Here is a 22,553-nt window from a genome sequence, read left to right as displayed (position 1 = left end):
TTCCTCGTGAAATGGCTGAGCCAACACCTCAGCTCGGGATGTGTGCTGAAGCTCCTCACAAGACACTCAACTCAAGATGGCGGCAGGCCATGCACAGAGACACTGCATACGCCCTGCAGTGTGATGTCAGTATTGTCTTCTGTTTTTAAAATTTATTCAGAAGATGATTCAATAAACAAAGATACTTTCATTTTCAGTCAAGATTTTGGTCAGTAAGGTTTTCCAGATCAATTTTTCTATGTAAGGAGACATATATAAAACAGGTATCAGATGAAAAATATCACCCAGTCATTCATCTTTTGTTTACTCATTTAGCAACTGTATTAGTTGCCTTTTATGTTAGTGTTGTGGTGAATAAAAAATTGACCCAGACTGGAACTTGGTCTTCCAAGAGGTAGCATTCTTTGTTTCAAGTAAAAGATGTTAACAACCAAAGTGATAGGATTTTTTTTTTTATTGTTTGTTTGATTACTGAATTTGAAAAAGTCTGTTTGTAAAGAAAAGTAAATGAAGGAATTTCTTCAATTAAAAGAAATGAAAAGTTAAGTAAATATAATTCCTCTCAGAAGTAAAATATTTAACATTAGTATATAAATACTATTCAATGCAATTTTTAAAACCTCACCTATTGAAAAATGGGTAAATTATATGAAAAGGAAATTCACAAAATAACAAATATAAATTATTTAAAATAATGTTAGACTTTTTGGTCACTTTCGATGAGGTTTGGAAAGTCTAAGATGATTTGAATACAAAGTAAAGTAAAGCTTTTAGACAGCAAAATGACAATAAATTTTAAAAATTAAACTTCCATACTGCAGACTAATCCTTAGAAAAATACAAAAACTTACAAAAAGACATACATAAAGTCATATTGTTGATTTTATTTTATTTATTTTTTATAACATATTTATTGGAGTATGATTTCTTTACAATATTGTGTTAGTTTCTTTGATTTTATTTTAAAATTATAAAACAATCTGTTAAATGTTTAGAGACTGATGAAATAAAATACATACTAAAGATGGACATTCGTACAGTATTAAAATTACATTCCATGTAAAGATAAAAGAATTACCTTATATGCTAATATAATTAAGTGATAAAAACACAAAAATAGTATAGTCCATATGAACTTCATTTTATTGTGTACACATATATGTATATGTGTACAAAATGATAACAAAAGCAGAAAAATTGGCAAAGATAACTCGGGGGAGTGTAGATATAGGTAATTTTTCAAACATTTTACAGTAAAATTTAGAAAGCATAGAAGGAAATTTATCATTGAATTTGGCCCATGCTGTAAACATTTAAGAACTATGTGGTACCTACATATAAAGTAAGGATTCTGCAAGACAAAATGAAATTAGTGTTATAATAAAATATTGAACAGAATTTAAGGATTCTGAGATAGAACAATTATTTCCACTAAAATAATTCATCAAAAAAGCTTTGGGCTTCCCTGGTGGCACAGTGGTTGAGAGTCCGCCTGCCAATGCAGGGGACATGGGTTCGTGCCCTGGTCTGGGAAGATCCCACATGCCACGGAGCGGCTGGACCCATGAGCCATGGCCGCTGAGCCTGCGCGTCCGGAGCCTGTGCTGCACAACAGGAGAGGCCACAACAGTGAGAGACCCGCGTACTGCAATTAAAAAAAAAAAAAAGCTTTTATGTAGAAATTTAGAATAGTGTAGAATTTTAGTTGAACCTTAGAAAAGAACTGAGGCACACCATAATCAAAAGCAACAAGACATCAACATGTGTATTTTTGGAAAAAGGAATAATTTTTGTGCCACCTGAACAGAGCTTACATGCAGGAAGTCGATCTAAGGAAGCTGGAATTTTCCTAACCAGCTATAGGAATCTTTTGTTGCCCTAAAAAAGACAAAGAAAGAGAGAGAGAGAAGGAAGGGAGGGAGGGAGGGAGGGAGAGAAGGAGGGAGGGAGGGAGAGAAGGAGGGAGGGAGGGAGAGAAGGAGGGAGGAAGGGAGGGAAGGAGGGAGGAAGGGAGGGAGGGAGAGAAGGAGGGAGGAAGGGAGGGAAGGAGGGAGGAAGGGAGGGAGGGAGAGAAGGAGGGAGGAAGGGAGGGAAGGAGGGAGGAAGGGAGGGAAAGAAGGCAGGAAGGAAGGAAGGAAGGAAGGAAGGAAAAAGGAAAGAGAGAGAAAGAAAGAAAGTTAGTAGAGAGTATTTCCTATTACCCAGGGGTAAATATAAGCTCATTCTCCTTCAGTTGCTCGAGATAGCTACTCACTCAGTGATTAGTTAAATGAGTCATTGTCCAGATTTTTCTTCAAAAAGGGAAGTTATGTTCCATGTTTATAAATAAAAATAAATGAATCTGCAAATTGCAAATATTTTTTTGAGATTAATTTGATTTTGCTTTTGGAAAACGTTAAGGCTGAAAACACTTCACAACCTTTTTCCAGAATCCAACAATTTTTTTCAGATATCTCAAGTGATTTATTTTACAAATGTCAATCTAGATTATTTTACATAAAAGTTTTCAAAATTATGTATACACTTAATCCTCTAAAAACTGTTTAAAAGTATTTTTTTCTATAAGATTATAATTAGCTTCTCTTCTATCAACTTCTGTGTCAGAGGTTTAGAGAATCTAATTTGGGACAAGTTTTATAATAATCATTTTAAAAAATGTCACTACTAATATTCTAAACTCCTTTAGTTTTGCAATTTGACACAACCCAAAAGAAAATATCTTCTAAAATCAAATGAGCTTCTGAATACAGTTTTCAAAATAAAACACTGAGATTGTTCTCATAATACTATAAATTTAGTCACCACATTTCTAAGTTACATCAATTTATCAACATCCTTGGACCTAAAATAGCAGCACTCAACTGTTAAATTGATATATTACAGACATCCATTATTGTATAGTTCTGGACATATTTATAATATTCAAGCAATACACTGATAATTAAATCCTTTGTCTAGTGAGTTTTCTAAACTTAGAAAATTACAGAAGAGTTAACTCTAAAAGTCTCCATCAACATTTTAGAATGATGCCTCAGCGACAGTTAGAAAAACTAATGTGAAGGACTTCAGGATACTTACACAGAAATCAGTGACAGGACTGAAATGAAAAGAAACAGCATGCAAGTTAGGAACCTGGGTCTGAAATCACACTGATGGCATTTAATGTGCATGTCTGCCACTAACTACTTTTGTGACTTTAGGCAAATGATTTGATCTCTCTGGGTTACTATTTTCTAATCAGTAAAATGAAGGTAGCAATATAGTTTAACTCAAAAATTTTGAGAGTTCAATAACACAATAACATTCAAACACCAAGAAATATATCTGACACAGAAAAAATGCCCAATACATACATGTTATTATTTTCTTTTAAATAGGTGTCATAAAAATACAGAAAATAGTATGTCTAATTCTGTTGTTTCAAAGGAGCATATATCTAAATGCTGAGTAATTTCTTATGAGACCTACGGATATACTTATAGCTTTTTTCCCCTATTGTTTCCTCTGGAATTATTCAGAAATGCATTTCCTTTAAGCGAGTTCTAATGGCTGTCACTATGATTTAAAGCTTTCTACAGAATCTTTCACATAGGGTATGGCTGCCTAAATTACTTTGGACCTAATTTTAGATAAACTGCCATAGCAAGTGTTGAATAAATGCATGAGTAAGCAAAGTAAGGCAAAACAGATATTTAACATTTGTGACTGGTGTTATCTTTCTAGAGTGTTTGAATAGAAGTAGTTTAAGTTGGTTAATTAGGTTCCTCCACACATGCAAAACTTCATGTTCAGAAACATTACATTACACTCATCGTCTCTCTAAAAGGCTTGTCACTAAATTCCCTCACAGTGGGTGAGAGAGCAAGAGGCAGAGAGAGAAAGAGAGAGAGAGAGAATGAATCAGATCAATTCCAGATACATTTCCCTCAAAGACACCATCTCATCTTTTAACACAATAATACTGAAGTATAAGGTGGAAGTCTGATATTAAAATACATTTAGGCTAGCAGTATTTTTCGACAGAAAAGTTCCATGATGTAAATTATGTTGTTTTGGTAAAATTAAATTCATTCTATTGACATGATGTATATTGATTATACATATTAGTTATTACACTGGATGAACATCTTAAAAATAAAATGAATTTAATACAATTAATTTGACAATGTGAAAAATGGAAAGAATGGCAAAATTCTACAAGCTGTGGTTGAATTTTAAATATAGCTGAATGTAAAATGGAAATGTAAGTATGGACTACACATGGAGAGAGACTGATACCCCCTTCTCCTTTACATCATCTCCCCCATCATTCATAATAAACACAAAGGTCTCCTTACAGAGCTGTGACTAGAAATATGTTACAAAATAATTTCATTTTTAGCAGTATTATCTTGAAAATCATTATTTAAATAATCTTTAATTAGTGTATGTGAATAATTTCCTCTTCATCCACTATGATTTGCTTCAGGCAGCTTCAGCAGGTAACTCAGACACCGGTCTCTGAAACTCCTTGTTAATATCCGGTATTACAAGTGCTTCTTCCGAATCGAATGCAAACTTTGAATGCAAATTGACCACAGGGTGAAATCAATGAAGTCCACCCAAATGCTAAATAAGGTCAAAGAAAAAAGCCATAATAGACAAAAAATAGACAAATGAATAAAGTGATGAAAGATAGCTAACTGTAAGAGTTCTGTAAAAGTTACTATTATCAATCATAAGCACCAAAGTCACGTTTAAAATGTCAAGAGTAAAGCTGAACATTTAAAGGAAAGAGAAAATAAGTGCTCTGTTAATTTACAAAAGTATAGTTCTCTTGTCCAGAAAATTGAATACTTGCAACTTTACGCTATCCTTTTAATTACAAAAAGGTCTTTATTGATAGTTGAATTATTTAAAATTCATCCTAGGTCTGTTTAGTTCATATTCAATCATTTCAGATTTAGTTGATTTCAAACACAGTGAGTATTTCCCATACAACTTTGGGGAAATGTTGTTCTGAGCCCTTAGAAACTCAATGGCTATGAAAAAGTACATTTATTGACAAAGAGCCAGCTTTGGTATTAAGCCACACCTATGTGACAAAGTTTTAAAAAGTTAATTTAAATTTTGAGCTCTGGCTCTCAGCCACACATTCTCAGTACTAAACCGTCAGAGCCAATTTCTCCTAGGCAGTTAAATTAATTCAGAAGGATGCTCTTTGCCAACACTATGCTTTACAGTTTGCTGAGATTTTATTGCTACTCTACATTCGCTATCCAGTCTTCTCCAGGCCAGATGACTGGCTGCAACTTCAGCAGATGAGCTGTAGATTTTCTACATAAGCATGAATAGCAGTTTCTTCCAAGGTGTTCACCCATTCCAATTTCTGCTCCATCACTTTTAATTTAATTCTTCTTGGCTCTCCTTAACCTCTTGATTTTCTGTATCCATACATATTCCACTATTCAAGAATACCTTTTTCCCTTTTTATTCAACAGACACCATCTACCACAGTTTCCACAACCATTGCAGGTGGGTTGAGGGTCATAGCTGCAGTTCGAATAAAACATTTTTGTTTTTTAGCTCCTTGCTCCTTGAGAGCTTGTTAGAAATGCAAGCTACATTCCACCCAGACCTATTGAATCAGAATTTGCCATTTAACAAGATCCCAAAGTGATTTAAATACACATTAAAATTTGCAAAACACTGAAGCTAACACAGTTCATTCAGCTGAGAAGGTAAGATGACTTTCTTTATTCCCCCAGGTTGGGTGGATGGAGAGAGCATGGGTAAGTCAAGGAAGGCCATGCTCTTTCCACTGTCCAGGATATAGCTCAAAAAGCCTCCATGAACACACACCACTGAAGCACATTAACCACCAAACAGTCCAACTCACTAAAACAGAGGTCTCCAACACACAGTGCTCTTTTATCTCCTATGAGCCATAGTATGTTACTACATATATAAATATTCAAAGTAGACACAATACTAATTTTTTCTACAAAATTTCGTGGTAAGCATTTCCAAAAACAAGCTTCATTTTGTGAAAACCTATCAAACAGTATTTTACTATGAACAGTACATAAACCATGCTCCCAGAAGACACAAGATAGGGGAGACAAACACGTATTTTTAGAAACTGGAAAACTGGAAATGGACCTACTTTTCTTTGTTTTAAGAAGCAAATATCTACTCCTGTTATGTATGGTGTGTGTGATGTTCTTACGACTGTCTCATTCCCAATGCTATGCACTTTCAACATGCATATGATATTTAGGGAGAAGACTATTTCAAAATATAGTTCAGACTCAAAGTCTGAAAAATTGAAGTCTGTCCTCATCTGCACCACTGATTCCATCTATAAAGCAGTAGCAACTGCACAATACAGGTGGGCAAACACTGCATAAAATGTGTGTAGAGCATGTCTACCACAATGAAATAAAAAGGCTATATTTCAAAACATGGCACTCCATTTTAGTAAAGGTGTACACTGACATTTTAAAAATAAATACTCTGGGCTCCTGGCGTACCTCTCACGGGCATAGAGTATATGTCTACACTGCAGTTTTGATAGCATAATATTATTTTTCACTGTTGGTTCACATTATGTAATTTTCATATTTATATAAAAATGCAATAAACATGAACTATTTTCCAGTAAAATGCAATGAAGAAAATTTAAGTTGTAAGAGTAATAAAAATTAATCCAAACTTTTTCTTTATGTGCATATGCCAGGATTATTATTAAAAAGTTTAAACTTTATTACTAACAGTTCTATTCATTATAGTTCCTTTGGAAACTTCCTAAGAAAAATTGTTAAAAATTACAGTTTTTTATGACCTGTCTTTTGATATGAAAAACAAATATTTGGTAGTGTTTCCAAAACCATTGAATTCAATCTCTTCTCTCTCTCTCTCTGGGCAGTACATTTCTATCATAATTCCCAGAAGATAGTTAATTAAATTTTTAGAATTATGACCAACTCCTTCTTTTCAACACACACACACAGACTAAAAATAAATAGGTTGATGTTGACTTTTATGAAATGAATTGATCCTTTAAAGACTTTTTTTCAGGGGGATGAAAGAAGTCCTCATCTTTTTTTTTTATTGAAGTATAGTTGATTTACAATGTTTCAGGTGTACAGCAAATCCCACTTCTTGGCCCAGGAGTGGGATTCCTAGGTCTTATGGTAACTCTATTTTTAGTTTTTTAAGAAACCTCCATACTGTTTTCTATAGTGGCTGCACCAATTTACATTCCCACCAACAGTGTAGGATGGTTCCCTTTTCTCCACACCCTCTCCAGCATTTATTATCTGTAGACTTTATGATGATGGCCATTCTGACCAGTGTGAAGTAATACCTCATTGTAGTTTTGATTTGCATTTCTCTAATAATTAGCTATGTTGACATCTTTTCATGTTCCTGTAGACCATCTGTATGTTTTTGAAGAAATATCTATTTAGATCTTTTGCCCATTTTTTGATTGGGCTGTTAATTTTTTTGATATGGAGCTGTATAAGCTGTTTATATATTTTGGAAGTTAATCCCTTGTTGGTTGCATCATTTGCAAATATTTTCTAAGTCCTCATTCTTGATTAAAGTAATATTCTTAAAAATTTTCAGACCTTCTATAAACATTTGGTCTATACCAAAATGGGTCCATAAATTTATAAATAAATATCTCATATTGATGAATAAGTGGATTACAAATGATAGTTACAACCAGACATTTTCTAAATAGGTACTAAAGTAAATGGTTCCCCTTTCTTAATTTATATTGCACAACACTGGTAAAATCTTACAAACTCACGTGATAGGTGAGGTTATTTATGCTAAAGTTGTTTGTCTAGTGATACAAATCTGGGTTATCCAGACCAAAAGCAGAGGTCCTGATCCCAGATATAACTGATGATTGATTCTCTCCTATACCATTTGGCTTCTCAGAAATGAAATCTTTGATTATGGGCCAATCACCAATATGAATTGGTTAGTTCCTGCTTCCTTAGAGAAGGAAGGTACTGGCCAGACATGGTCTGTAATTGATTTTATTCATGTCTAATAACACTGACACTTGACAGATTATTTTATCTCTGATGTTATAAGACCTAGAAAAGTGGACACTTAGAGCACTTGAAGGGAAATGCGAAGTGTAATCTTCAACAAGCAAGAACACGCTGGAGCTTTACTTCTCTAAATAACTAAAGAAAAGAGTCTAAGGGTCAGCATCTAACAATGAAAGCAATATAAAAAGTGTTCATATGAGGAAAGCCCCTTAAGGCCCCACCTAATGGTGTTGTGGTGCCAGGTACTAATGCTTCAGGTACCTACATTTGAAGATAGGGGGTGCCAGGACCTTCTACTTTAAATCCTCTCTGTAGGAAGGACAGGAATAAGACAGCAGGCCAGTGTAGAAGGAAATGCCTAGATCAATTTTTCAAGACCCTTTGGTAATAAGATGATACCTGGACTTGTTTCCTGTCATGAAGCTCCTAGTTGCCTATGTAGGTCGTAGGGCCCAAGGGAGACAGCACCAAAAGAACCAAAAATTGAGATGATATAAGATTCTATAGGTCTTTGCCCAGTAATCCACATTATTACATGCCAGTATTAGCTATTTCACTTTCAAATGTAGTTCAGGCATATATTGGAAGAAGAAACTAATTTCCGAATTGGGGAAACATACCCCAAATCCATTCCCATAAGTTGTTCATACATATGCTTTTATTTCTACTCAATAGTAACAGATAAGTTTCCCAAATAATTTAAAGTGATGACCACTTGCAGTCTTTGTGATAGTGATTGGATCACATATCTACCATGTATTCATTTTTCCTATTATATTAACTGCAAACTGCAAAAGTATGATCACTGTATGTTTTAGTACAATTCTGTATTCCACAATAAGATATAACATGGTGATGTTATACAATTACTGCTGCAAAGTCATACCACTCGGAAAGTATACTGGATAGGAAATGTTCATGTCTTGCTACAATGATCAAAACTGCCAGAAGCAATACCCGCATACGAGTCTCAGCACCTGACATTTTGACATGTTGATGGATCCAAGGAGCAGCTGCTGGAACTTAGTGAGAAATCAAGGTTTTAAGAAGCTTGGGGTGTTTTCTGTCAAGTGCAGTCAAACACAAAGAGAGATGAGGGTAGAGTTAGGGTGGGGAAAATGGTAATGACAAATGAAGATCTGTATTAAGTACTTATCCCAAAGTCCAGAAGACAGAGATATACTGATAGAGGAATGCAAAGCACTGGCATGGGGATAGTACAAAATTTGAAGTAATTTGGGATAAACATCCACAACACCCTTCTCCATGTGGTGTTCCAGTTGTTCCATGAAGACAATTTTTACTTTTATTTTCTTTATTTCCCCTGGACTTTAGGAATTCTTTATGTTTTTTCATACTCCTGTTCTGTTCCTTTGCCTTCTTTTAGCTCAAATTATTCCCCTCCTCTCTCAGCCTAATCTTTCAGTCAGGCAGCAATTTCTATAGGCCTTGCTCATCCCCAAGAGTAATGCTTAGGGATAAAGGGATTACTCTTCAAGATCCCTCAGGAGTAGGATTGGAGCTGGGAAATCATCCCTTACAAATAAAAGCTTTCCACAGATCACTTCATAATCTATTTTGATGATGAAGATAGTGTGTAGGAATCATTCTAAAAAGCAAAGAATACTAAACGTTCCTATTAAAATTATAAGGAAGAGCTGAAATACAATATGGAATACAGTAAACCATCAAGATATAGAAAGTAAAAATATTATACTTGAGAAAGTATAAGTTCAAAGTATATAGGAAATTGTGAGTGAATTAAAGCGAAAAACAATTATACTGAGGAAGGGGAAACACTGGACAAATCAGTGCTGAAATCACCACTAGAAACCAATAATATTGCACTGTCATATGACAGTGAGTACCTTAGAGAATTTATCTTAGTAATTTGAAGAATTTACTTCAAAAAAGTGAATTGTGATTTCTTAGTTCTAAAGCCTACGAGGATATCAAATGTGTCCCAGAAGAGACAGAAATAAAAGTAAAGATAACAGAACTGCTACCCAATCCTGAACAGCATTAATAGTTACTCAGGAAGATCCCAAAGTGGCATCATAAGGTAAAGAATGAGAATGTGAAAGGAGTCCAAAAGGACTGACAGGAAACAGCAAGAATTTGATAATTCAGGGGAAAAAAAGTCAGCCTCTCTTAATTCCAGTGACACAGATGTAGGTGTGGCTATTTTCTATTAATCCTCAATTTTTCTACTCTTTGACAGTATAATATATATAGGAATTTAGAAAGAAGGGAATAAAATATCTCCTTTACAGCTAAAGACTTGCCATCATATGGTTGAGTTTTATGTGATTTGATGGCTCCCAAGTCTGGTTTAGAATTATTGTAGTCACGTTCAATATCTGACCTTTGGAGGACTTGTTGGTGGCCTGAAAACACAAAACATACTGTATTACATTCTCCCCTTACCCACACTGTCATCTGTCACCCTGGCACTTGTTTGTAAAAGAAAGAAATAAAAATACAAAGAGTGTTGCTATATATGACAAGCATTACTTTTCAAGCAACAGTGTTTACCATATACCACACATTGTCTAGTCAGTGCTTTAGGTGGTATGTAGATCAATAAACAATTTTACATTCTTTGTTTTAAAATCCTATTGGCTTCTTTGTTACACTAGACTTATAAATCCCAACTACTTCAAGTTTCTCAACCTCTCTGAGCCTTAAATTAGCCATCTGTCATATGAGGATAATAGCTATCCCTGTAGGTTATATAAAGATTAAATGAGATTCTTTAAGCACACAAAGTTTAGCACATTGTAAAAGTGTAAAAAATGGTAGCATTTGTTATTACTGCTATTGCTGTGGTTGATATTCCTAAATTTTATCCCAGAGAGTATACATTCATATGAGTATGCATGTGCATTAATGTATACGTTCAAGACTTGGAAGGAAATATTTTAAACCATAATAGTCTAAGGAAAAGATATATTTTGATTTAGGGCAAAAGATATAATAATAGTATAGTGAACCTAAAACTTCCCCAAGGTACTTACCTTGTATACAGTCTATAACCATAGACTTTGTATTGCCTTTGAATGTCATTAATTTGAAATTACTACCCTCTTCCTTTCTTATCAAAAAGTGGAAGGGAAAATGAAAATTCTTATTTATCTCTCATATTAAAGTAAAATGTGTAAACATTGATTTATTTCTTGGTTAAAAAACACTTTCACATACATTCACACACACACACACACACACACACACACAGTTCTTGCCTTGATCAAATTTTGCTTCTGTGATTTGGAAAAGTCTTTTAATGTTTAAGTCTTAATGTTTGACCTATAAAATTGGGTCAAAGAAGTTATTTTGGTGAATTGTTTTGAAACTCAAATGAGACAATTTATAGAAAAGTGCTGCATAACTTAAAAAGTTCAATGCGACCACCTAGAGGGGTGGGATAGGGAGGGTAGGAGGGAGACACAAGAGGGAAGAGATATGGGGATATAAGTATATGAATAGCTGATTCACTTTGTTATAAAGCAGAAACTAACACACCATTGTAAAACAATTATACTCCAATAAAGATGTCAAAAATTTTTTTTAAATAAAAAGTTCAATGCAAATACTTGACCTTACTCTTAACTGAAGAGGAGGAAATAGAGTGTCTGTAAAAATATATGACCCAATCCCTTAGATTTGTACCCCTTTTGTGAAGAAATCCTATTTATCTGTAATCCATGAGTTTACTTGTTTAAGAATTCCATTAAAATGATATAATGTAAGTTCAAGTTTCCAGTTTGAAGTCTTGCCAGTCACCAAATAGAAGAGTAAGATACTGCTGTCAGAAGGGTCATCAGAAAAGGGGACAGACCATAAGAGAGACAGAGCTGCATCCCAGCACAGGGATTCCCCTCCATTTTTGCCCTCTTTCAGGATTCCCTCTCCCTCTGCTCCCTCCATCTTCCAGCCTGTACTCTGGTCACTTTCCAGATACTCAAACTGCACCATACTATACTACTGTAATTACTGTACTATACTATACTATACTATACTATACTATACTATACTATACTATACTGTACTATATTCCTTTCAGTTGCTTCTACAAGCTACTCCACCTAGAGAATGCAAAAAAACTATTCAATATCCTCAATCAATCCTAGGCAAAATCTGACCTTATTTTACTTTATTTGATTCATCTCCTTAGGATTAATCAAGATAGCATTGTACTATATGGAAACTACATTTCTACATGAGACAGTTTAAACAAAGATCTGTTGTTCCTATGTATTCTCCAATACATTATTTTACTACTTTCAGTACATTAAGTTGAAACTCATACAGTTACAAAGAGGAGTGACCTATATGTTTGCATCACCCCAAACTCTTCTACATCCATTCAAATCACTTGAATACTTCAGAGTAGTTCAGGAATTTTTTCTTTTTCTATGTAGAAATAGTGCCAGTACTGATTATTTTTTTTAACTAAAATGAAATGATTTTTTTGTTGTTTGCTCTTACCTGTATAGGACTGTGACGTGAGTTGTATGCAGTTCGAAAATAAACAAGATTTCTTTTATAGCCTATATCTCTGGACACATAAAAACACATTTTCCTGTTTGAATACTTTCAGTCACTCATAAAGAACGCAAAGGGAAAGGTCTGCAAATTCTACTTGGATGACTTTGGAAAGTTTAACTTCTATACCCAAGAACTGGTTGCAGATCCCCAAGGAATAGTAATTCCCCACTACTGAATCATTTCACCTGAGAACTGGCAGCTGTTGATACTGTAATTCCTTGCAAGAGTGTTTGTAGCTTTGCATGGTGATCATTATTAATATAGATAACTTTAATTAATGAGTTGCCTAAGTAAAAAAGGAAAGATCTGGAATAATTACAAGTAAGTAACATATGGGTCTGAATTGCCAGATTTATAAGAATGTAATTCCACTTAATAGAAATGACTTTTGAGAGATGCAGCAGACTGTAGAACGCCTAATTATTACCAGACCCTATCCTCGTAAGAATGAGTATTTCAAAAACACCCAGCAGCACATACAGTCATCAGCCAAGAACTGATTATTCACAGGTGGATTGCCCACACTGCAGTCTCCAGGCACAGCAGATTTCCTTGCTCAGCTGCTTCATATCACCTCAGGCAAACTCTGCTCTCCAGCATAGCATTTCTGCCGCTCAGTCACGTTGCCCTACCCTCTGCAAATTTTACAAGGTCTTGGATAGCCCAATCCTCATGCCTCAGTTTTAAGAAGCACAATCAACCCTTCCTGGCCTTCCACTGCCTTTGCATTCTCAGCTGGCTCTCCCAGGTCTACAGGTAAGTGCATGCCTCCAAAACATTTCTACTGGGGCTTCCCTGGTGGCGCAGTGGTTGAGAGTCCGCCTGCTGATGCAGGGGACGCGGGTTTGTGCCCAGGTCCGGGAAGATCCCGCGTGCCGCGGAGCGTCTGGGCCCGTGGGCCGTGGCCGCTGGGCCTGCGCGTCCGGGGCCTGTGCTCCGCGGCGGGAGAGGCCACAGCAGTGAGAGGCCCGCGTACTGCAAAAAAAAAAAAAAAAAAAAAAAAGAAAAAGGATGAGAGACAGAGACAGAGGGAGAGACAGAAAGACAGAGACAGAGAGAGAGACATACAGAGACCGGGAGGCGTAAACATGCCTCCAGGAAGGCGAGTAAATAAATAAAAAATAAAAAAAAAACATTTCTACTTTGGCTTCCATTAGGAGCCTCAGCCGTTCCCTAGAAAGTCCTTGGCACAAACATAAATCTCTTTCTAATCCCCTCTGATCCTTACTTCCCTGCACAGTATCTACTGCAGGGAATTGGGAGAGTGTAAACTGACCTAGAGACATTTCCAGTTATAAAAAGCAATTCTTAGAGGCTGTCCTACAGAGAGCTGGGAGCTCAAAAATAGCAATACAGAAAATCAGAAAGCCTTCATATCACTCAAATTAGGACTAGGAAAACATTGAAGGGACATGTACTTTTGAGGTGTCCTAATATTTACATAATCACCACATATTCAAGAACTTAGTACAATTATAATCATTCATATAAATTTTCAAGTGACTGCTATATTTAAGGCCTCATAAACTAAGGGCTATATACATTACCTATGTTACCCCTGTACTTCCAATGGCTAACAAGATGCCTAGTGAGTCCAACAAATAACTATTAATTGAAAAAAATATTCATATAGAGAAATGATTTGTTAATGGCTTTTAAGAAGTCCTAATTTGACCTGGTATAGAAAAAAAAAAAATCAACCAGTTTGTAGTAGTTAATAAAACACTTGAAATTATAAACACTCCCAAAAATACCTCCTCAAAATAATTTCCTATAATTTATGGAGTTGATTGGAATGCAATTTGATCTCCCAATTGGAATGAGAGGTTAAAAAATAACCTTGCAGGGGCTTCCCTGGTGATGCAGTGCTTGAGAGTCCGCCTGCCAATGCAGGGGACACGGGCTCGTGCCCCCGTCCGGGAAGATCCCACATGCCGTGGAGTGGCTGGGCCCATGAGCCATGGCCGCTGAGCCTGTGCGTCTGGAGCCTGTGCTCTGCAATGGGAGAGGCCACAACAGTGAGAGGCCCATGTACTGCAAAAAAAAAAAAAAAAAATCCTTGCAAACATTACAGTGAATTTATTTTTCTTATAAGGTCGGGTTCTCTTTTATGTCATCACCAATGTGAGGTATATCCTTTCTCTTTTAGTCCTTTCTGTTTTCTTTCTGTGCTCCATTTATTTATTTAGTATTTGTTGAGAGTCAACTGCATGCCAGGCACTAAGCAAAAATGAAATACTTCCTATAGTCAAATTCTCAGTGTTATAAAAACATCATCTTATAGGGAACATGATATGTTCTGGAACATCAGGAAAGGCTGCCCTGAGTAAATGGATGTAAAATGAGATCTAAGAGACGTTGCCGTAAATCAGATTCATCAGAGTACAGATAGTAAGATAAGTATTTTTGTGCAAGTGGTTTATCGAGGGAGTACTCTCAAGGGTGGGAAAAGCAGGACAGGAAAGGTGACAAAAGTCAAACAAGTGTGTGATTTCAGGCAAAGCAACAAGTAGCAGTAGACTGAGGGCAAACCTCCAAAGAATGTATCAGATGTGAGCACTTAGATGCAAAAGTTCTGGAAGTAAGCCTCATAAAGGCATTAAAGAGCATTCCAGGCAGAAGGAATACCATGTACCAAGGTCCTGTGGTAGAGTGAAGCATTCAAGGAACTGAATGAAGTTTAGTGAAGAGAACATAATGAAATAAGAGAAAGTAGAACAAAGTGAGGCTGCAGAGATAAGCTAGACCACCTTAGGTCATGTAGGCTATATAAGCTAGAATAATACTGGGTATTCAAATATGCAAATCCCAAAATGTCAGTGGTTTAGCATGATGTAGTTTATTCTTCATTTACCTGAAAGTCCAGTATAGCTGTTTGTGATTGGTAGATGACTTCTTGCATGGGGCGATTCATGACCCAAACTGCTTTTGTCTTGGGTTTCTGCCAACTGTGTGATCTTAGATCTGTCTGTGTATATGCAGAAGGGAGAGAGAATCGAGAAACTCCATTGACTTCTTGAAACCCTAACCTAGAAAAGGTAATGATTACCTCCACTATATTTCGTCAGTGAGAACTAGAAAAAAAGGAAGGAATACAGGGAAATGCAATCCCGTGCTAAGTAGTTGTCTTGACAAGTCCAAACTATGGAAAGGGGAACATGAATTTTGATGGACAGGTTAATATTTGTTATGGATTTGAGTGTTTATTATAAACCAGTGGAAACATTCTTAAGGACATATATAAGAAACAGTAGGGACTGGTGTAAATTACATTAACTGACATAAGGTATAATTTGGATGTGGGAAAGATGCATATATTCAAAAAAAATGTCAAGAGCTAATAGCAAAATGGCTATTGATAGAAATAAAAGAGATCATTAGGTTTAAGATATTTTGGTAGATAAGTAGGCTTTAGTAGAATAAATGGGACAAGAAAAAAAGATATCAATAAATTCTAGGCTCTGGACTATACTATGGTATGAATAGTATTTCCGTTCACTGTTACAGGGAATATGAAAAGAGGAACATACTTTTAGGGGCTGCATATAGATGTTGTAAATTTGGCTATGTAATTCTTTGTACACCCAGACTGAAAAGTCATTTTCACACCTTTGCTTGGCAGACTCTTCATAGTTGAAAATATTAATTAAAATGTCTCTATTGGAATATGAGTATCAATAAATAAAACTCATCTCTTCAATTCTCAAATTCAGAACCAACTCATAGCCTGAAGAGTCAGACAATGGAAATCAAAAAATGACTTTTATTACTATTAAAGCTAATTGTAAAATGACTTGGCAAACCAAACTTGCATCCCAGAATTGAATTTACCCATTCAGACACAGAGTGCATGATCACAGATTTCTGAGTATGGGCTCGTCCTATAAAATTTCAAGGCATGGAGAAGCAAGGAATGCCTTCTTTTTGTATGTGGAACTACACTACCTAGTTCCTTCTCCCATACTAAGATAAGTCAATCCTACTTCTGTGGGGCGGTATGAGTAGAAGGGAGGTGTGAATAAAAAGCCAGAGAGAGGCCAGAGTGGCACTGTTGCAACTCTCCTCACATGGAAATACTAAGAGTCAAGTCTAAGTGTTCCACCTTAGGTCCTTCATCAAGGAGTATCCCTGAAATTTTTCCTTCATCAGTAGTAATTTTATTTTACTAAGCTTTGTTTCATTTTCTTCATAGCCCTTATTACTATTTAAAATTATTTTACAAAGTTTTTTACCTGTTTATATTCTTTCACCCTCTCTAAATTATAAGCTCAAAGTGAGAAGCAATTTTATAATCTTGTTTACATCTAGTCCCCAAAGTCTAGAATAGTAACTGGCACAAAAGTAAATGATCAATACATATTTGCCAAATAAAATAAGCAAAGAGCCCTGTGGGAGAGAGTATAGAATGAAAAGATGAGGTCTGGGGTAGAGAGTGATAATAATGGTCCCCAATTAATCATGACTCGCACTGTTCATGGTCTTTGACACTGTGATGTCACCGCTCCTTCTATCAAGAGGTGGAGTGGATTGCCACATCACTTTGAGTCTGACTGGCCTTGTGATTTGTTTTGACCAAAAAATTTGACTAAGATGACTTTGTGCAAGTTCCAGAGCCTAAGCCTGAAGATATAGTATAGCTTCTACTTTTACATTCATGAGACACAGGAACTGTGTAAAGAAGTGCAGGTAAAACAACTGAATGATGAAAGACCATGTGGAGAGAGAGGTCCCAGAAACCCGCCTTCCCTGCCAACATTCTGGACATGAGAGTGACGTCATCTTTTACTCTATATGTCTAGACTTAGCAGATGAATAAAGACATACAAGTGAGCCTAGGTGAGACTAGGAGAACTATCCCGCCAACCCACAGTCATGAGAAATAATAAGTTGTTATCGTTTTAAGGCATTAAGTTTGGGGATGGTTTTGCTTTATGCATAATTGAAACAAGGGCATATAACCAAGTGTTGAGATTCTCTAATATTCAATTGCTAGACAGAAAAATTAGACTGCATGGGAGAATAACAAGTAGCAGGCAGAGAGGTAGAGGAACATTTAGGAAACTATATGTTATGAAATACAAAAAAAGAAAAGAGAGCGAACAGGGGAGACAGAGAGAGGGAGAGTGTCTCAGTGCGAAAGTTATCAATATGTCAAATATTGCTGATAAATAAAGATGAGGTCTGAAAATGACCATTGATTTAAGAGTATTGATGACCTAGTGAGAATTGTTTTGGTAGTGATATGGGAAGAAGTCAACTCAGAACAGATTGAAGACGGAATGAAAAGATAACAAATGGAGACAATTTGTTCAAGTAATTCTTCTGAGATGTCTTACTGTAAAATATGGGAGGGAAATAGAATGATGACTGGAGAGACTTGTGGGTTCAGAGATGGGTTTTTCCCAGTGTTTATAAAGTTTTTTTGTTTTTAGTTTACTATGATTTTTTTTTAATTTAGACATACATAATGGGAAGTACCAGAGAAATTTTGAATATATAGAAGAGAACAGGCATAATTGAGAGGGTCTGCTTTCTTAATAAGTGAGTCAGGTAGAGGAAGCATAGGGAGAGGAAGTAGCTATAGGTGAGAAAAGGTAATGCCTCTCTATTAAAAGATCAAGGAAGAAGCATATAATGAATATAGACATAAGATTATCATAAAAGTATATGGAGAGAAAGTTAGAGTTTCCATTTAATAGTTACCATACCACTCCCATTTTTTTCTTAAATCAGGAGGCATGTTCATTTGCTGAAAATGAGAAGGATTGTGAGTGGGAATTGGGTAGGTTGGAACATCATTGAAAAAGTTCGAAATAATCTTCACACATTTGGGGGATTGAATTGACAGAAAAACATAGACTTTTGAGCAATGTAAAGATTCCAGCTGTGACAGGTAGTTATTAATTTATAATAATTTACTGTGCTATTGTTTTCCACTATTAATCTTCTCCAAAATTATTCACTGCTCACATGCATACATAGAGGAAATAGGCAGTTGAGTTCAACCAATATTAATATGGTGTATCACATTGATTGATTTGCATATATTGAAGAATCCTTGCATCCCTGGGATAAACTTCAGTTGATCATGGTGTATGATCATTTTAATGTATTGTTGGAGTCTGTTTGCTAGTATTTTGTTGAGGATGTTTACATCTATATTCATCAGTGATATTGGTCTGTAATTTTCTTTTTTTGTAGTATCTTTGTCTGTTCTTGGTATCAGGGTGATTGTGGCCTCATAGAATGAGTTTGGGAGTGTTCCTTTCCCTGCAATTTTTTGGAACAGTTTGAGAAGGATGGGTATTAGCTTTTCTCTAAATGTTTGATAGAATTCACCTGTGAAGCTATCTGGTCCTGGACTTTTGTTTGTTGGAAGATTTTATTCATAGTTTCAATATCATTACTTGTGATTGGTCTGTTCATATTTTCTATTTCTTCCTAGTTCAGTCTTGGAAGCTTATACCTTTCTAAGAATTTCTCCATTTCTTCCAGGTTGTCCACTTAATTGGCATACAGTTGCTTGTAGTAGTCTCTTACGATGCTTTGTATTTCTGCAGTGTCTGTTGTAACTTCTCCTTTTTCATTTCTAATTTTGTTGATTTCAATCCTCTCCCCCTTTTACTTGATGAGTCTGGCTAAAGGTTTATCAATTTTGTTTATCTTCTCAACGAACCAACTTTTAGTTTATTGATCTTTGCTATCGTTTTCTTTGTTTCTATTTCATTTATTTCTGCTCTGGTCTTTATGATTTCTTTCCTTCTACTAACTTTGGGTTTTGTTTGTTCTGCTTTCTCTAGTTCCTTTAGGTGTAAGATTAGGTTGTTTATTTTAGATTTTTCTTGTTTCTTGAGGCAAGATTGTATTGCTACAAACTTCCCTGTTAGAGCTGCTTTTGCTGCATCTCATAGGTTTTGGATCATTGTGTTTTTGTTGTCATTTGTCTTTAGGTATTTTTTTGATTTCCTCTTTGATTTCTTCAGTGATCTCTTTGTTATTTAGTAATGTATTGTTTAGCCTCCATGTGTTTGTGTGTTTTATGTTTTTTTTCCTGTACTTTATTTCTAATCTCATAGCATTGTGGTCATAAAAGATGCTTGATATGATTTCAATTTTCTTAAGTTTACTGAGGCTTGATTTGTGACCCAAGGTGTGATCTATCCTGGAGAATGTTCCATGTGCACTTGAGAAGAAAGTGTAATATGCTGTTTTTGGATGGAATGTCCTATAAATATCAATTAAATCTATCTGGTCTATTGTATCATTTAAAGCTTGTGTTTCCGTATTAATTATCTGTCTGGATGATCTGTCCTTTGGTGTAAGTGAGGTGTTAAAGTCTCCCACTATTACTGTGTTACTGTCGATTTCCTCTTTTATAGCTGTTAGCATTTGCCTTAAGTGTTGAGGTGCTCCTATGTTGGGTGTATATACATTTATAATTGTTGTATCTTCTTCTTGGATTGATCCCTTGATCATTATATAGTGTTCTTCTTTGTCTCTTGTAATAGTCTTTATTTTAAAGTCTATTTTGTCTGATATGAGAATTGCTACTCCAGCTTTCTTTTGATTTCCATTTGCATGGAATATCTTTTTCCATCCCCTCACTTTCAGTCTGTATGTGTCCCTAGGTCTGAAGTGGGTCTCTTGTAGACAGCATATATACAGGTCTTGTTTTGTATCCATTCAGCCAGTCTGTGTCTTTTGGTTGGAGTGTTTATCCATTCACATTCAAGGTAATTATCGATATGTATGTTCCTATTACCATTTTCTTTTGTTTTGTGTTTGTTTTTGTAGATCCTTTTCTTCTCTTTTGTTTCCCACTTAGAGAAGTTGCTTTAGCATTTGTTGTAGAGCTGGTTTGTTGGTGCTGAATTCTAATAGCTTTTGCTTGTCTGTAAAGCTTTTGATTTCTCTGTCAAATCTGAATGAGATCCTTGCTGCGTAGAATATTCTTGATTGTACGTCCTTCCCTTTCATCACTTTAACTATATCGTGCCACTCCCTTCTGGCTTGTAGAGTTTCGGCTGAGAAATCAGCTGTTGTCATTATGGGGATTCCCTTTTATGTTATTTTTCGATTTTCCCTTGTTGCTTTTAATAATTTTTCTTTGTCTTTAATTTTTGTCAATTTTATTATTATGTGTCTTGGCATGTTTCTCCTTGGGTTTTTCCTTCCTGGGACTCTGTGCTTCCTGGACTTGGGTAGCTATTTCCTTTCTCACGTTAGAGACATTTTCAACTATAGTCTCCTCAAATATTTTCTCAGGTCCTTTGTCCATCTCTTCTCCTTCTGGGGCTCATATAATGTGAATATTGGTGCATTTAATGTTGTCCCAGAGGTCTCTTAGGCTGTCTTCATTCCTTTTCATTCTTTTTTCTTTATTCTGTTCCTCAGCAGTGATTTCCACCATTCTGTCCATGTCACTTATCCATTCTTCTGCCTCAGTTATTCTGCTATTGATTCCTTCTAGTGTATTTTTCATTTCAGTTATTGTATTGTCCATCTCTGTTTGTTCTTTTATTCTTCTAGGTCTTTGTTAAACATTTCTTGCATCTTCTCAATCTTTGCGTCCATTCTTTTTCCAAGGTCCTGGATCATTTTCACTCTCATTATTGTGAATTCTTTTTCTGGAAGGTTCTCTATCTCCACTTCATTTAATTGTTTTTCTGGGGTTTTCTCTTGTTCCTTCATCAGGGACATAGTCCTCTGCCTTTTCATTTTGTCTATCCTTCTGTGATTGTGGTTTTTGTTCCTCAGGTTTCAGGATCGTAGTTCTTCTTGCTTCTGCTGTCTGCCCTCTCGCAAATCATTTTTGAATAAACTGCATATTTCACTTCCCTTTTAAAGATCTTCACATGATACAAAATTCTGAGTCTTGCATAATCTTTTAAAGTTTCTGATTTATTTAAACTTGGAACCCATTTTTCAAATTATATCTATTGAAATATTTAGCAAAACATTGCAACAGAATAACAATAAGAGATATAACTTATTTCATAGTCACCATGGCTGGTTAAAGTTTTTTACACAATATTTCATCAAATCCACATAGTAAGTTATAAAGTAGGTAGAATTTCCCTAATATTATAAGATTAAAAGTCACTTATCCAAAATTGATGGAACCAGGATTCAGGCCCAAAGTAGTCTGACTCCAAATCTCTTTATTTATATATTATGCAGGAACCCCTACATAATCTGTAGGACCCATTGCAAAATAAAAATGCAAGGCCCCTTGTTCAAAAATTATTAAGACTTTCAATACAGCAACAGCAGAGCATTAATACAAATGTGGGGCCTTCTGAGCATAGAGCCTTATATGACTGCACAGATGGAATGTCCACAGAGCCAGCCTTATGATTATGAATATTGCCTCCAAGTGTGCTATAGTCACTATAAAAAAAAAATACTGTCACTAGAGTGAGTACCATTATCATTTAAACTGTTGTGCAAGCTCCCTGAATAGAATAGCTCAGACACTTCCAGTTTGAGTTGCCCATATTATTGTGAAGACTAAACTCTGCCACTTAATAAGTATTTGTTAAGTAAAATAAATAAGTGACATAACCATTTGTCCTAAGTTTATTACCATTAGCATGTTATGATTTCAAAGTCATCATGAACCTGACTTCTCTGTTCATGACTTAAACTGACTATGCAGATACTAGAACCCTTTTTTTTCCTTCTAAATAATTGAACTTATTCTAATACTAAATGGCACAAAATATTAATGATAAAATCAATTTGAAAAACATTGTATATAATCAGATTTTTAAAATATTAAAATCTGAGGAGAGCAGATATCTTGTCAAAGCAATCACTGACTCAGTAAATTTTTGTTGAACATCTACATTTTTCAACATCTATTATTGTTCAGAAGCAAGGGTGACCTGGCTGAAAAAATCTTCTATTCTAAGGATCATGAGAATTAATTAACCATTATTGTGTTAAGTCCTA

The 22,553-nt window shown here is 35.4% G+C and overlaps 1 long non-coding RNA gene across 1 annotated transcript in view; it reads right to left on the bottom strand.

Annotated features, from left to right (window-relative positions):
- Window positions 1–1,319: 1,319 nt before the first annotated feature.
- Window positions 1,320–22,553, bottom strand: part of LOC137202874 (uncharacterized) — a 39,462-nt gene continuing 18,228 nt past the window's right edge. Inside the window, exons 2-3 of the long non-coding RNA XR_010932810.1 lie at window positions 1,815–1,878; window positions 1,320–1,645 (exon numbers count right to left, since the gene is read on the bottom strand). This is a non-coding gene — a long non-coding RNA (uncharacterized lncRNA). The remainder of the gene's footprint in view (window positions 1,646–1,814; window positions 1,879–22,553) is intronic.

The sequence above is a fragment of the Pseudorca crassidens genome, chromosome 11, assembly GCF_039906515.1.
Source record: "Pseudorca crassidens isolate mPseCra1 chromosome 11, mPseCra1.hap1, whole genome shotgun sequence".
NCBI lineage: Eukaryota > Metazoa > Chordata > Mammalia > Artiodactyla > Delphinidae > Pseudorca > Pseudorca crassidens.
This window is presented reverse-complemented; position numbering and strand designations above follow the sequence as displayed.